Here is a 13,102-nt window from a genome sequence, read left to right as displayed (position 1 = left end):
CCCTCAGGATCCTGTATTAGTGCTTGCTTGGTGCTGCTGGTGCTTGGCTTACACAGCATGTGTCCTATCCATGCAGAAGGTTCATTGGTCCAGTGCTTTCATGGACTTACAGCTTTTACCACGTGACTTCATGCATCTTCTAGGCGAAGATCCTTCTCCCAAGGGCGAGGTCTTTGGAGCTTCTATTGGCAGTTCTGTAACTCTGGGTTTTTATGGAATGAGATTGCTAGACACATGTCCAATCCTCTTCCTTTCACAGTCAGGCTTGGAACCGTCCATGGCAGAGTTATTCCGATGTCTTATGATCGGGTGCACAGAGGGAGATCAGCCCAACAGAAGGACCAACAATGCAGCTCCATGGTCATCCACTGTCCCAGGATGAAAGCTACAGAACCAGTTCTCTGGCACTGATACTGCTGGTTGATTCCAAATAGACTTTGTTTCTGTGAGCAGAACACTCAGCTAACGCCCATCAAACTACTCTGGCAAGGAATCACATGAGAATGTTGCCACATTCAACTTCACATCTGTGAATTCCACCCAAAGCCACAGGCAATTTAAACAAAAATTAAACAACTTTCTTCAGTAGAAAAATGACTGTAGAGCACTGCACATATCAGCCCTAAAGCCAGTCAGACGGTTTGGGTGGGGGGGCTTGAGTTGTTTCAGTCATGGGACGAAGGCTTTGTAGGGTGACACAGCCTTGAATTGTGCATCCTTCATTTTCCTGCAGAAGGCGATTTTGTTCTTTTGTGAACCACTGTAGATCTCAAGGCGTGTGCATGCCTACGATGCCATTAGGGAGGGAGTTACAGGATTTTGACTTGGCAACTGTGAAGGAACTTCAGCTTCCCGCAGAGACGTTTCCTGACCTAATTGGCATTTTCAGGGTTTTCAGAACCAGGATCAGATTTAATATCACTGGTATATGTCATGAAATTTGTTGTTTTGTGGCAGCAGTATATTGCAATGCTTAACAAATTATAAAAATCTAAACATTATAATAAGAAATATTTATAAAAATGTAAATAAATAAGTAGTGCAAAAGAGAGCAAAGAAAGTGGGGAGGTGTTTGTGGGTTGAATGTCCATTCAGAAATCTGATGTCGGAAGGGAATAGGCTGCTCCTGAAACATTGAGTCTTCAGGCTTTTGTGCCTCTTCCTGGAAGGTAGCGATGAGAAGAGAGCATGTTCTGGGTGATGAGGGTCTTCAATGACAGATGTAAATTTTTGAGGTATCTTCTTTTCAAAGTGTGCTGGAGGCAGGGGGAGGCTGGAGTCCACAGTGGAGTTGACTGAGTTTGCAACTTTCTTGGCACAATCTACTCTGTCAGAATCAAAAGCAGAATCAGATGCAGGTTTAATATCACTGGCATATGAAATATCGTATGCCGTTTTGTAGCATCAGTACTTGCAATACATAATTTTAAAAACAACTAATTTATTTATTTCCTGGAGCATAGGAGAATAAGGAGAGATAAGCACAATGCTATTACAGCTCGGTGTTCGGAGTTTGGCTTTCAATTCTGGCTTCATCTGTAAGGAGTCTGTACATCCTCCCCATTGAATGCATGGGCTTTCTCCAGTTTCCTCCCAGAGTCTAAAGACATACCAGTTAATAGGTTAATGGGTCGTTGTAAATTGTACCGTGCTCAGGCTGGAGTTAAATTGACGGTTGCTGGGCGGCATGGTTTGAAGGGTCTATTGCATACACTATCGCAAAAAATAAAAGAGAGAAGTGTAAAAAATTATGAGGGTATATATATGGTAAAAGCAACAGACTTTTTCCTCTGAGGTTGGGTGAGACTAGAACTGGAGGCCATAGGTTAAAGGTTATAGGTGAGATGTTTAAGAGGAACATGAGGGGACTCTCAAAATTTTGATTTGGTTTCCCTATGTGCAGATTCTCACTGAACCGGCTAAGTTTTCTTAACAGTGCTGCAACCAATGAAGGAAAGTCTGCCATATCGCTCTTCACAACCGTGTCTACCTGTGTCACCATGTTCAGGAACCCCTGATGTTTCTCTGTCTACAAAACTTCCCATGGCCTGGCCATTCACTCTGTATTTCATGTCCTGGTTTATCTTTGTATTTGTCTGAGTTAAATTTCATCTCTCATTCCCCTGTCAACTTCCACAAAAGATCTAGATTCTGTTGTAGCTGTAGAAAACATTTATCACTGTCTACCACACCACCAACTTTGATGTCATCTGCAAACTTACTAATTATGCCTGCACTCTTTTTCATTAATATATATGGCCAATATCTGGTCATAAGTCCATAAGATATAAGAGCAGAATTAAGCCATATGGCCCGTCGAGTCCGCTCCAACATTTCATCACAGCTGATCCCGTTTTACCCTCAGCCCAAATCTGCTGCCTTCTCCCCACATCTACTAATTACAAATTACAATGCAGACAGAAAATCACCATTTTTCTCTTCACCATTTACACCTCGGACTTCAACTACTGCATGGAGTCTTGTCATCTTCAGAAGTTTTCGGATGACTTTGCCATAGTTGGATGCATCAGCAAGGGAGATGAGGCTGAGTACAGGGCTACGGTAGGAAACTTTGTCACATGGTGTGAGCAGAATTATCTTCAGCTTAATGTGAAAAAGACTAAGGAGCTGGTGGTAGACTTAAGGAGAGCTAAGGTACCGGTGATCCCTGTTTCCATCTAGGGGGTCAGGGTGGACATGGTGGAGGATTACAGATACCTGGGAATACGAATTGACAATAAACTGGACTGGTCAAAGAACACTGAGGCTGTCTACAAGAAGGGTCAGAGCCGTCTCTATTTCCTGAGGAGACTGAGGTCCTTTAACATCTGTCGGATGATGCTGAGGATGTTCTACGAGTCTGTGGTGGCCAGTGCTATCATGTTTGCTGTTGTGTGCTGGGGCAGCAGGCTGAGGGTGGCAAACACCAACAGAATCAACAAACTCATTTGTAAGGCCAGTGATGTTGTGGGGATGGAACTGGACTCTCTCACGGTGGTGTCTGAAAAGAGGATGCTGTCTAAGTTGCATGCCATCTTGGACAATGTCTCCCATCCACTACGTAATGTACTGGTTGGGCACAGGAGTACATTCAGCCAGAGACTCATTCCACTGAGATGCAACACAGAGCGTCATAGGAAGTCATTCCTGCCTGTGGCCATCAAACTTTACAACTCCTCCCATGGAGGGTCAGACACCCTGAGCCAATAGGCTGGTCCTGGATTTATTTCCTGGCATAATTTACTTATTACTATTTAACTATTTATGGTTCTATTACTATTTATTATTTATGGAGCAACTGTAACGAAAACCAATTTCCCCAGGGATTAATAAAGTATGACTATGACTATGACTAAATGCATGCCGAAAGGACATTCTAATAGTCATGGGGGATTTCAATATGCAGATAGATTGGGAAAATCAGGTTGCTGCTGGATTCCAGGAGGGGGGCTGGGTTTTGAGAGTGCCAATGAAATGGCTTTTTAAAGCAGCCCTTTGTTGAGTCCACTAAAGGGATCTGCCATTCTGGATTGGGCATCATGCAATGAACCGGAATCAATTAGAGAGCTTATGGTAAAATTACCCTTAGAGGCAAGTGATCATATTACAATTGAATATACCCAAAAATTTGAGGAGAACCTAAAGTCAAATGTAGAGTAGAGTAAAGAGAATTAGTGAGACATGAGAGAGGAGTTGGCCAGAATAGATTGAAAAAGAACGCTGACCGAGCAGCCATGGTTGGAACTTCTGGAAGCAATTCAGAAGGCACAGTATATATACACGCAAAGATGAAAAAGTATTCTAAAGGAAAGATGACACAACTGTGGCTAACAAGAGAAGTCAAAGCCAACATAAAAGTCAAGGAGGTGGCCTATAATAGAGCAAAGGTCAGTGGGAAGTCAGAGGATTGAGAAGCTTTTAAAACCCAACAGAAGGCAACTAAAAATGCTGTTAAGAGGGTAAAGATGGAATACGAAAGTAAGCCAGCCAATAGTATTAAAAAGGATACCAAATGTTTCTTCAGATACATAAAGTGTAAAAGAGAGACAAGAGTGGAAATTGGACTGCCAGAAAACAATGCTGGAGAGGTATTAATAGGGGCAAAGAAATGGCGGATTAACTGGATAAGCATTTTACATCAGTGTCCACTGTGGAAGATACTAGTAGTATGGTGGAAGTTCCAAGTGTCAGGGGTCATGAAGTGTGTGATGTTACCATTACCAGGGAGAAGTTTCTTGGGAAACTGAAAGGTCTGGAGGTAGATAAGTCACCTGGACCAGATAGTGTACACCCCAGAGTTCTAAAAGAGGTAACTGAAAAGATCATGGAGGCATTTGTAATGATATTTCAAGAATCACTCGATTCTGGAATGGTACACTTTATGCATCTGAAGAAACCTCTGGTATCTTCTTCAATGTTATTGGCTAACTTACTTTCATATTCCATCTTTACCTTCTTAATGAATTTTTAGTTGCCTTCTGTTGGTTTTTAAAAGCTTCCCAACCCTCTAACTTCCCACTGATTTTTGCTTTATTATATGCCCTCTCTTTGGATTTTATGTTAGCTTTGAGTTCTCTTCTTAGCGATGGTTGTGTCATCTTGCCTTTAGAATTCTCCTTTCTCTTTGAGATGTATATATCCTGTCCTTTCTGAATTACTTCCGGAAATTCCAGCCGTTGCTACTCTGCCATCATCCCTGCCAGTGTTCTTTCCCAATTAATTCTGGCCAGCTCCTCTCTCATGCCTCTGTAATTCCCTTTACTCCACTGTAATACTGATTTATCTGACTTTAGCTTCTTCTCAAATTTCAGGGTGAATTTGATCAATTTCCCCTAAGGTTCATTTACTATAAGTTCTAATCAATTCTGCTTCATTGCACAACATTCAATCCAGATTAGTTGATCCTCTAGTGGTCTCGACCATCAGCTGCTCTAATAGGCATTCTAGAAATTTCCCCTCTTGGAAGCCAGCACCAACCTGAGTTTTCCAATCTATTGAAATACCCTATGACCATTGTAATATTGTCCTTTTGGCATGCATTTTCTATCTCCCTTTGTAATTTTTAGACCACATCCTTAATACTGTTTGTGGGTCTGTATACAACTCCCATTAAGGTCTTTTTACCCTTGCAGTGCCTTTGCTCTATCCACAGTGATTCAATGCCTTCCAATGCCTTGTCACTTCTTTCTAATGATTTGATTTCATTTTTTAACCAGCAGAGCCATGCTGCCCCCTCTGTCTTCCTGCCTGTCCTTTCGATACAATGTGTATCCCTGGACAAGAAGCTCTCAGGTGTTATCTTCTTTCTGCCATGATTCACAGATGCCTACAACATCATGCACGCCAACCTGTAACTGTGCTACAAGTTCATCTCCCTTATTCCATATACTGTGTACAGTCAAATATAACACCTGTGGTCTTGTATTCGCCCTTCTCAACTTTGTCCACCTTTTATATTGCAACTCATCAAGAACACTGAGGCTGTCTACAAGAAGGGTCAGAGCCGTCTCTATTTCCTGAGGAGACTGAGGTCCTTTAACATCTGCCGGACGATGCTGAGGATGTTCTACGAGTCTGTGATGGCCACTGCTATCATGTTTGCTGTTGTGTGCTGGGGCAGCAGGCTGAGGGTAGCAGACACCAACAGAATCAACAAACTCATTCGTAAGGCCAGTGATGTTGTGGGGATGGAACTGGACTCTCTGACGGTGGTGTCTGAAAAGAGGATGCTGTCCAAGTTGCATGCCATCTTGGACAATGTCTCCCATCCACTACATAATGTACTGGGTGGGCACAGGAGTACATTCAGCCAGAGACTCATCCCACCGAGATGCAGCACAGAGTGTCATAAGAAGTCATTCCTGCCTGTGGCCATCAAACTTTACAACTCCTCCCTTGGAGGGTCAGACACCTTGAGCCAATAGGCTGGTCCTGGACTTATTTCCTGGCATAATTTACATACTGCTATTTAACTATTTGTAGTTTTATTACTATTTAATTATTTATGGTGCAACTGTAACGAAAACCAATTTCCCCCAGGATCAATAAGGTATGACTATGACTATGGCTATGACTATGACTGCAATTTTGCCCTATCAACAGTCTCTCCTCTCTACACATTACCTCTGTTTGTGAACCAGCTACATCATCTTCAGCACTATAACCCTGGTTTATATTCCCCTGCCAAATTAGTTTAGACCCTCCCCAACAGCTCTAGTAAACCTGCCTGTGAGGATATTGGACCCTTTGGGTTCAACTGTAACCCATCCCTTTGTATATGTTGTACTTTCCCCAGGTGAGATCCCAATGATCTATAAATCTGAACCGTTGCCCCTGCACAAGGTCCTCGGCCACGCATTCACCTGTCAGATCATCTAACTTCTACCCTCACTGGAGAGTAAACCAACTCAGGACTGGAGAAAAATGATGAGAAGTCAGTGTAAGAAGATAGGGGAAGGGGAAGAAGAAATAGAGGGTAGTAAGTACAGTAATAGGTGAAAGCAGGAAAGGGGGAGGGTGAAGTAAAGAGCTGGGAAGTCAATTGGTGAAAGTGAGGAAGGGCTGGAGAAGGGGGAATCTGACAGGAGAGGACAGAAGCCCATGGAAGAGAGGGAAGGGGGAAGAGAAGCAGAGGGAGGTGATGAGCAATTAAGGAGATAAAGTAAGAGAGGGAACTGGGAATGGAAAATGGTGAAGGAAAGGGAGGGTGTAGTCATTAGCAGAAATTTGAGAAGTTGATGTTCACACCATTAGGTTGGAGGCTACCCAGATGGAATATAAGGTGTTGCTCCTCCAACCTGAGTGTGGCTTCATCGCCGCAGTAGATGGGGCTATGCACTGACATGTCAGAATGGCAATAGGAAGTAGAATTAAAATGGGTGGTCACTAGGAGATCTCTCTTTTTCTGGCATGTGGAGCACAGGTGTTCTGTAAAGATGTTTCTCAATCTATATCGGGTCTCACCGTTATATGGGAGGCCACATTGGGAGCACTAGATACAGGTGGGTGACCCCAACAGACTCACAGGTGAAGGGTTGCCTCACCTGGAAGGACTGTTTGGGGCCCTGAATGGTAGTGAGGGAGGAAGTGTAGGTGTAGGTGTACCACATACCTTCTCCCTCACTATCATTTTCTTCAGACCTGATGAAAGGTCTCGGCCTGAAACGTTGACTTTTTACTGTTTTCCATAGATGCAGCCTGGCCTGCTGAGTTCCTCCAGAATTTTGTTTGTGTTGCATGGATTTCCAGCATCTGCAGATTTTCTCTTGTTGTGATTAGTAGATGACCTTGATTTTGAGGGAGTGGAATGTAAATTAAATTGGGATGTGTTTAATTACTGAGGTGTAGTGAGAAACTTGACTTCTCACAGATCATTTGATTTTTGATCATTAGATTTTTGGATCATTGGGATCTCTTCTGGGGAAGGTGGGACCTGTACAGATTGGGTGGCTTGCACCTGAACTCGAGAGGGAGCAATATCCTTGCAGGTAGGTTTGCCAGCATGGTACAGGAGGGTTTAAACTAATTTGCAAGGGGGATGGGACCCAGAGCGATAGAGCAGTGAAAGAAGTGCATGGAGTAAAGCCAGATCTAACATACAGAGAGACTTTGAGGAAAGAGAAGCAGAATAAATGGTGTAAAGACAGTCAGGTAGAAGGGCAGAAATGTGTGTACCTCAATGCAAGAAGCATCAGGAACAAAGGTGATGAACTGAGAGTTTGGATACATACATGGAATTATGATGTAGTGGCCATTACAGAGACTTGGCTGGCACCAAGACAGGAATGGATTCTCAATATTCCTGGATTTCAGTGCTTTAAGAGGGATAGAGAGGGCAGAAAAAGGGGAGAAGGGGTGGCATTACTGGTCAGGGATACTATTACAGCTACAGAAAGGGTGGGTAATGTAGCAGGATCCTCTTTTGAGTCAGTATGGGTGGAAGTCAGGAACAGGAAGGGAGCAGTTACTCTACTGGGGGTATTCTATAGGCCCCCTGGTAGCAGCAGAGATACAGAGGAGCAGATTGGGAGGCAGATTTTGGAAAGGTGTAAAAATAACAGGGTTGTTATCATGGGTGACTTTAACTTCCCTAATATTGATTGGCACCTGATTAGTTCCAAGGGTTTAGATGGGGCAGAGTTTGTTAAGTGTGTCCAGGACGGATTCCTGTCACAGAATGTGGACAGGCCGACTGGGGGGAATGCCATACTAGATCTAGTACTAGGTAATGAACCGGGTCAGGTCACAGATCTCTCAGTGGGTGAGCATCTGGGGGACAGTGACCACCGTTCCCTGGCCTTTAGCATTATCATGGAAAAGGATAGAATCAGAGAGGACAGGAAAATTTTTAATTGGGAAAGGGCAAATTATGAGGCTATAAGGCTAGAACTTGCGGGTGTGAATTGGTATGATGTTTTTGCAGGGAAATGTACTATGAACATGTGGTCGATTTTTAGAGATCTCTTGCAGGATGTTAGGGATAAATTTGTCCCGGTGAGGAAGGTAAAGAATGGTAGGGTGAAGGAACCATGGGTGACAAGTGAGGTGGAAAATCTAGTCAGGTAGAAGAAGGCAGCATACATGAGGTTTAGGAAGCATGGATCAGTGAGTCTATTGAGGAATATAGGGAAGCAAGAAAGGAACTTAAGAAGTGGCTGAGAAGAGCAAGAAGGGGGCATGAGAAGGCCTTGGCAAGTAGGGTAAAGGAAAACCCCAAAGCATTCTTCAATTATGTGAAGAAAAAAAGGATGACAGGAGTGAAGGTAGGACCGATTAGAGATAAAGGTGGGAGATGTGCCTGGAGGCTGTGGAAGTGAGCGAGGTCCTCAATGAATACTTCTCTTCCGTATTCACCAATGAGAGGGAACTTGATGATGGTGAGGACAATATGAGTGAGGTTGATGTTCTGGAGCATGTTGATATTAAGGGAGAGGAGGTGTTGGATTTGTTAAAATACATTAGGACGGATAAGTCCTCGGGGCCTGACAGAATATTCCCCAGGCTGCTCCACGAGGCAAGGGAAGAGATTGCTGAGCCTCTGGCTAGGATCTTTATGTCCTCGTTGTCCATGGGAATGGTACTGGAGGATTGGAGGGAGGCGAATGTTGTCCCCTTGTTCAAAAAATGTAGGTAGGGATACTCCGGGTAATTATAGACCAGTGAGCCTTACGTCTGTGGTGGGAAAGCTGTTGGAAATGATTCTTAGAGATAGGATCTCTGGGCATTTGGAGAATCATGGTCTGATCAGGGACAGTCAGCATGGCTTTGTGAAGGGCAGATCATGTCTAATAAGCCTGATAGAGTTCTTTGAGGAGATGACCAGGCATATAGATGAGGGTAGTGCAGTGTATGTGATCTATATAGATTTTAGTAAGGCATTTGAAAAGGTTCCACATGGTAGGCTTATTCAGATGTCAGAAGGCATGGGATCCAGGGAAATTTGGCCAGGTGGATTCAGAATTGGCAGAAGGCAGAGGGTGGTGGTGGAGGGAGTACATTCAGATTGGAGGATTGTGACTAGTGGGATCTCTACTTTTCGTGATTTTTATTAATGACCTGGATGTGGAGGTAGAAGGGTGGGTTGGCAAGGTTGCAGATGACACAAAGGTTGGTGGTGTTGTAGCTAGTGTAGAGGATTGTCAAAGATTGCAGAGAGACATTTATAGGATGCAGAAGTGGGCTGAGAAGTGGCAGATGGAGTTCAACCTGGAGAAATGTGAGGTGGTACACTTTGGAAGAACAAACTCCAAGGCAGAGTATAAAGTAAATGGCAGGATACTTGGTAGTGTGGAGGAGCAGAGGGATCTGGGGGTACATGTCCACAGATCCCTGAAAGTTGCCTCACAGGTGGATAGGGTAGTTAAGAAAGCTTATGGGGTGTTAGCTTTCATAAGCCGAGGGATACAGTTTAAGAGTCACGATGTAATGATGCAGCTCTATAAAACTCTGGTTAGGCCACACTTGGAGTACTGTGTCCAAGTCTGGTTGCCTCACTATAGAAAGGATGTGGAAGCATTGGAAAGGGTACAGAGGAGATTTAGCAGGATGCTGCCTGGTTTAGAGAGTATACATTATGATCAGAGATTAAGGGAGCTAGGGCTTTATTCTTTGGAGAGAAGGAGGATGAGAGGAGACATGATAGAGGTGTACATGATAATAAGAGGAATAGATAGAGTGGATAGCCAGCGTCTCTTCCCCAGGGCACTACTGCTCAGGACAAGAGGACATGGCTTTAAGGTAAGGGGTGGGAAGTTCAAGGGGGATATTAGAGGAAGGTTTTTTTACTTAGAGAGTGGTTGGTGCGTGGGATGCACTGCCTGAGTCAGTGGAGGAGGCAGATACACTAGTGAAATTTAAGAGACTACTAGACAGGTATATGGAGGAATTTAAGGTGGGGGCTTATATGGGAGGCAGGGTTTGAGGGTGGACACAACATTGTGGGCCAAAGGGCCTGTACTGTGCTGTACTATTCTATGTTCTATGTTCTATTTCATTACAACAGGGTATTGTGGTTGTTTAGATTTTGTTTTGTTGCTTGTGTTCTGCCAATCATTGTGGGTATAATGTGTTTGGGCTGGAATGTGTGGTGACACTTGTGAGTTTCCTCCAGCTTATCCTTAGGTTATGTTGGCTAATAACACAAACAATATATTTCACTCTCTGTTTTGATGTACATGTGATAAATAAATTAATTTAAATCCAAATCTGGTTCCAGAGATGAGCATTAAACAGACTACAAAATAAAGTGTTACAGTTACAGATAAAGTGCTGTGTAGGCAGACAATAAGTTGCTAGGCCATGATGAAGAAGATTGTCAGGTCAAGAGGCCACCCTATCGTACTAACAGATTTTAATTTATTTATTTAGAGATACAGCATGGTACAAGTCTGTTTGATCTACACTGCCCAGCAAGCCACCAATTTAACGCTAGCCTAATCACAGGGCAATTTACAATGACAATTAACCCACTAACCGGTACATCTTTGGACTATAGGAGGAAACCAGAGCACCTGGAAGAAATCCATGCATCTCATGGGGAGGACGTACAACTTCTGACAGCCGTCACTCATGTCTCCCCCATTTCCTGTTCATCTGCGTTCACTCCATCTTCCAGCTGCCTTAACAGTGACAGAGTTCCTCTTCTCCTTACCTTCCACTCCATGAGCCTTTGCATCCAGCACATCCCATTCTCCACAGCTTCCACCATTTCCAAAGTTAAATTACCACCGAATACATCTTTACCACCCCACCACCCACTATCCACTTTTTGCAGGGATCGCTCCTTCTGTGATTCCTTTATCCATTTAGTCCTCACCACTAACCTCCGTCCTGGCACTTATCCCTGCATGTGGCCTAAGTTCTACCTCCTCCCTCACCTCCATTCAGGGCCCCAAAAAGTCCCTCCAGGTGAGGCAACACTTCACCTGCATATCTGTTGGGGCTCTTTAGTGCTCCTAATGTGGCCTCCTCTACACTGGTGAGATCAGTTGTAAGTTGGGGGACCACTTTGTCAAGCACCTCCACTCCATCTGCGAAAAGCAGAGATTCCCAGTGGCCAACCACTTTGATCCCTATCCCCATTCCTATTCCTACATGTCGGTCCAGGGTCACCTCTTTTGGCATGATGAGGACAGTCTTAAGGTGGAGGAACAACACTTCATATTCCATCTACTTAGCCTGCAACCTGATGGCATGAACATCGATTTCTCATTCCAGTATTTTTCCCTCCCCCTTCCCTCTTCCTCTATTTCCCACGTGGTCACGGGAGGAACAGACAAACAGCGGTGGGAATTGAACCCAGGTCGGTGGTGCTGAAAAGCATTACTCCAACCAATACATTACTGTGCCGTCCTGGTATCACACATACCGACTGGATTACATATTCCCCTACCTGGTGGTGGTGGGGGGGGGCGGGGTGGAGGTTGAAGTTTCTATTAGCTGGCTCTGTGGTGAGAATAAAGAGTGAGAAATAATTGCTTTGTTAAAAATAGCTGAGATGCTGTCAAAATGCTCCACTGCCATCATCATCTCAGAGATTTTCATTTCCAAGTGGTTTTCGAGGCTATAGTGCATAAAAGACAGAGGTTTGTTTATGTCATTAGAAACATCAGCAGACAAAGGCACAGTGCATTGCTAAATCACTCAGATAATAATTGGGATGATGATGGTTTTACTCTATGCCGAGTGCAGAAATCTCATTGCTTTCTACAACTGCCTTTTATTGTGTAATACAAATTGTGAAAAAAATCTCTCTTTGGGACTTCACAATTATCTTATCTATGAAGGACCAATTTTCCTGTCTTCTTTATCAGGACACTGAGAAGATTTCCTTGGGATTCTCATGGCTGTTTCTAATATCAACTTGACTATTTGTTTGGAGGCAGAAGCTTGCGATTCAGATCCAGACCCTGAGTCAGATTTAGATCCATCCTATCTCCCAATGTCCACACTCCTCTCCTATCATATTCCTTCTTCATCAGCCCTTCTTCAGATATATAAAGAGTAAAGAGAGGTGAGGGTTGGTATTAGACCACTGGAAAATGATGCTTGAGGGGTAGTAAGGGGGGAACAAGGAAATGGCAATTGAACTAAATCATTTTTGCATCAGTGGAGGGGCAGGTATTTTGAGGAAGTAGAGAGGCTACAGAAGGACTTAGACGGATTAGGAGAATGGGAAAAGATGTGGCAGATGGAATAGAATGTCATGAAGTGTATGGTCATGCATTTTGGAGAAGGAACGAAATCAAAGGCTATTTTCAAAATGGGGAGAAAAGTAAAAAATCTGAGGTGCAAAGGTACTTGGGAGATTTCATCCAGGATTCCCTAAAGGATAACTTGCAGATTGAGTTGGGGAAATGCAACGTTGGCATTCATTTCAGAGTGCGAGAATATACAATGCTGCAGCAAGGAAGAACCTGCTGAAGCTTCAGCTTGAGTGTTGTGAGCAGGTTTGGACCCCTTTTCTCAGAAAGGATGTGCTGACATTGGAGACGGTTCAGAGGGCATTCGCAAAAATGATTCCAGGAATGAAAGAATTATCATATGAGGAACAATTGATGACTCTGGGCTTGTACTCTTCGGAATTTTGAAGAATGGGGTGGCG

Source organism: Mobula hypostoma, chromosome 10 (assembly GCF_963921235.1).
Source record: "Mobula hypostoma chromosome 10, sMobHyp1.1, whole genome shotgun sequence".
NCBI classification, from domain to species: Eukaryota; Metazoa; Chordata; class Chondrichthyes; order Myliobatiformes; family Myliobatidae; genus Mobula; species Mobula hypostoma.
This window is presented reverse-complemented; position numbering follows the sequence as displayed.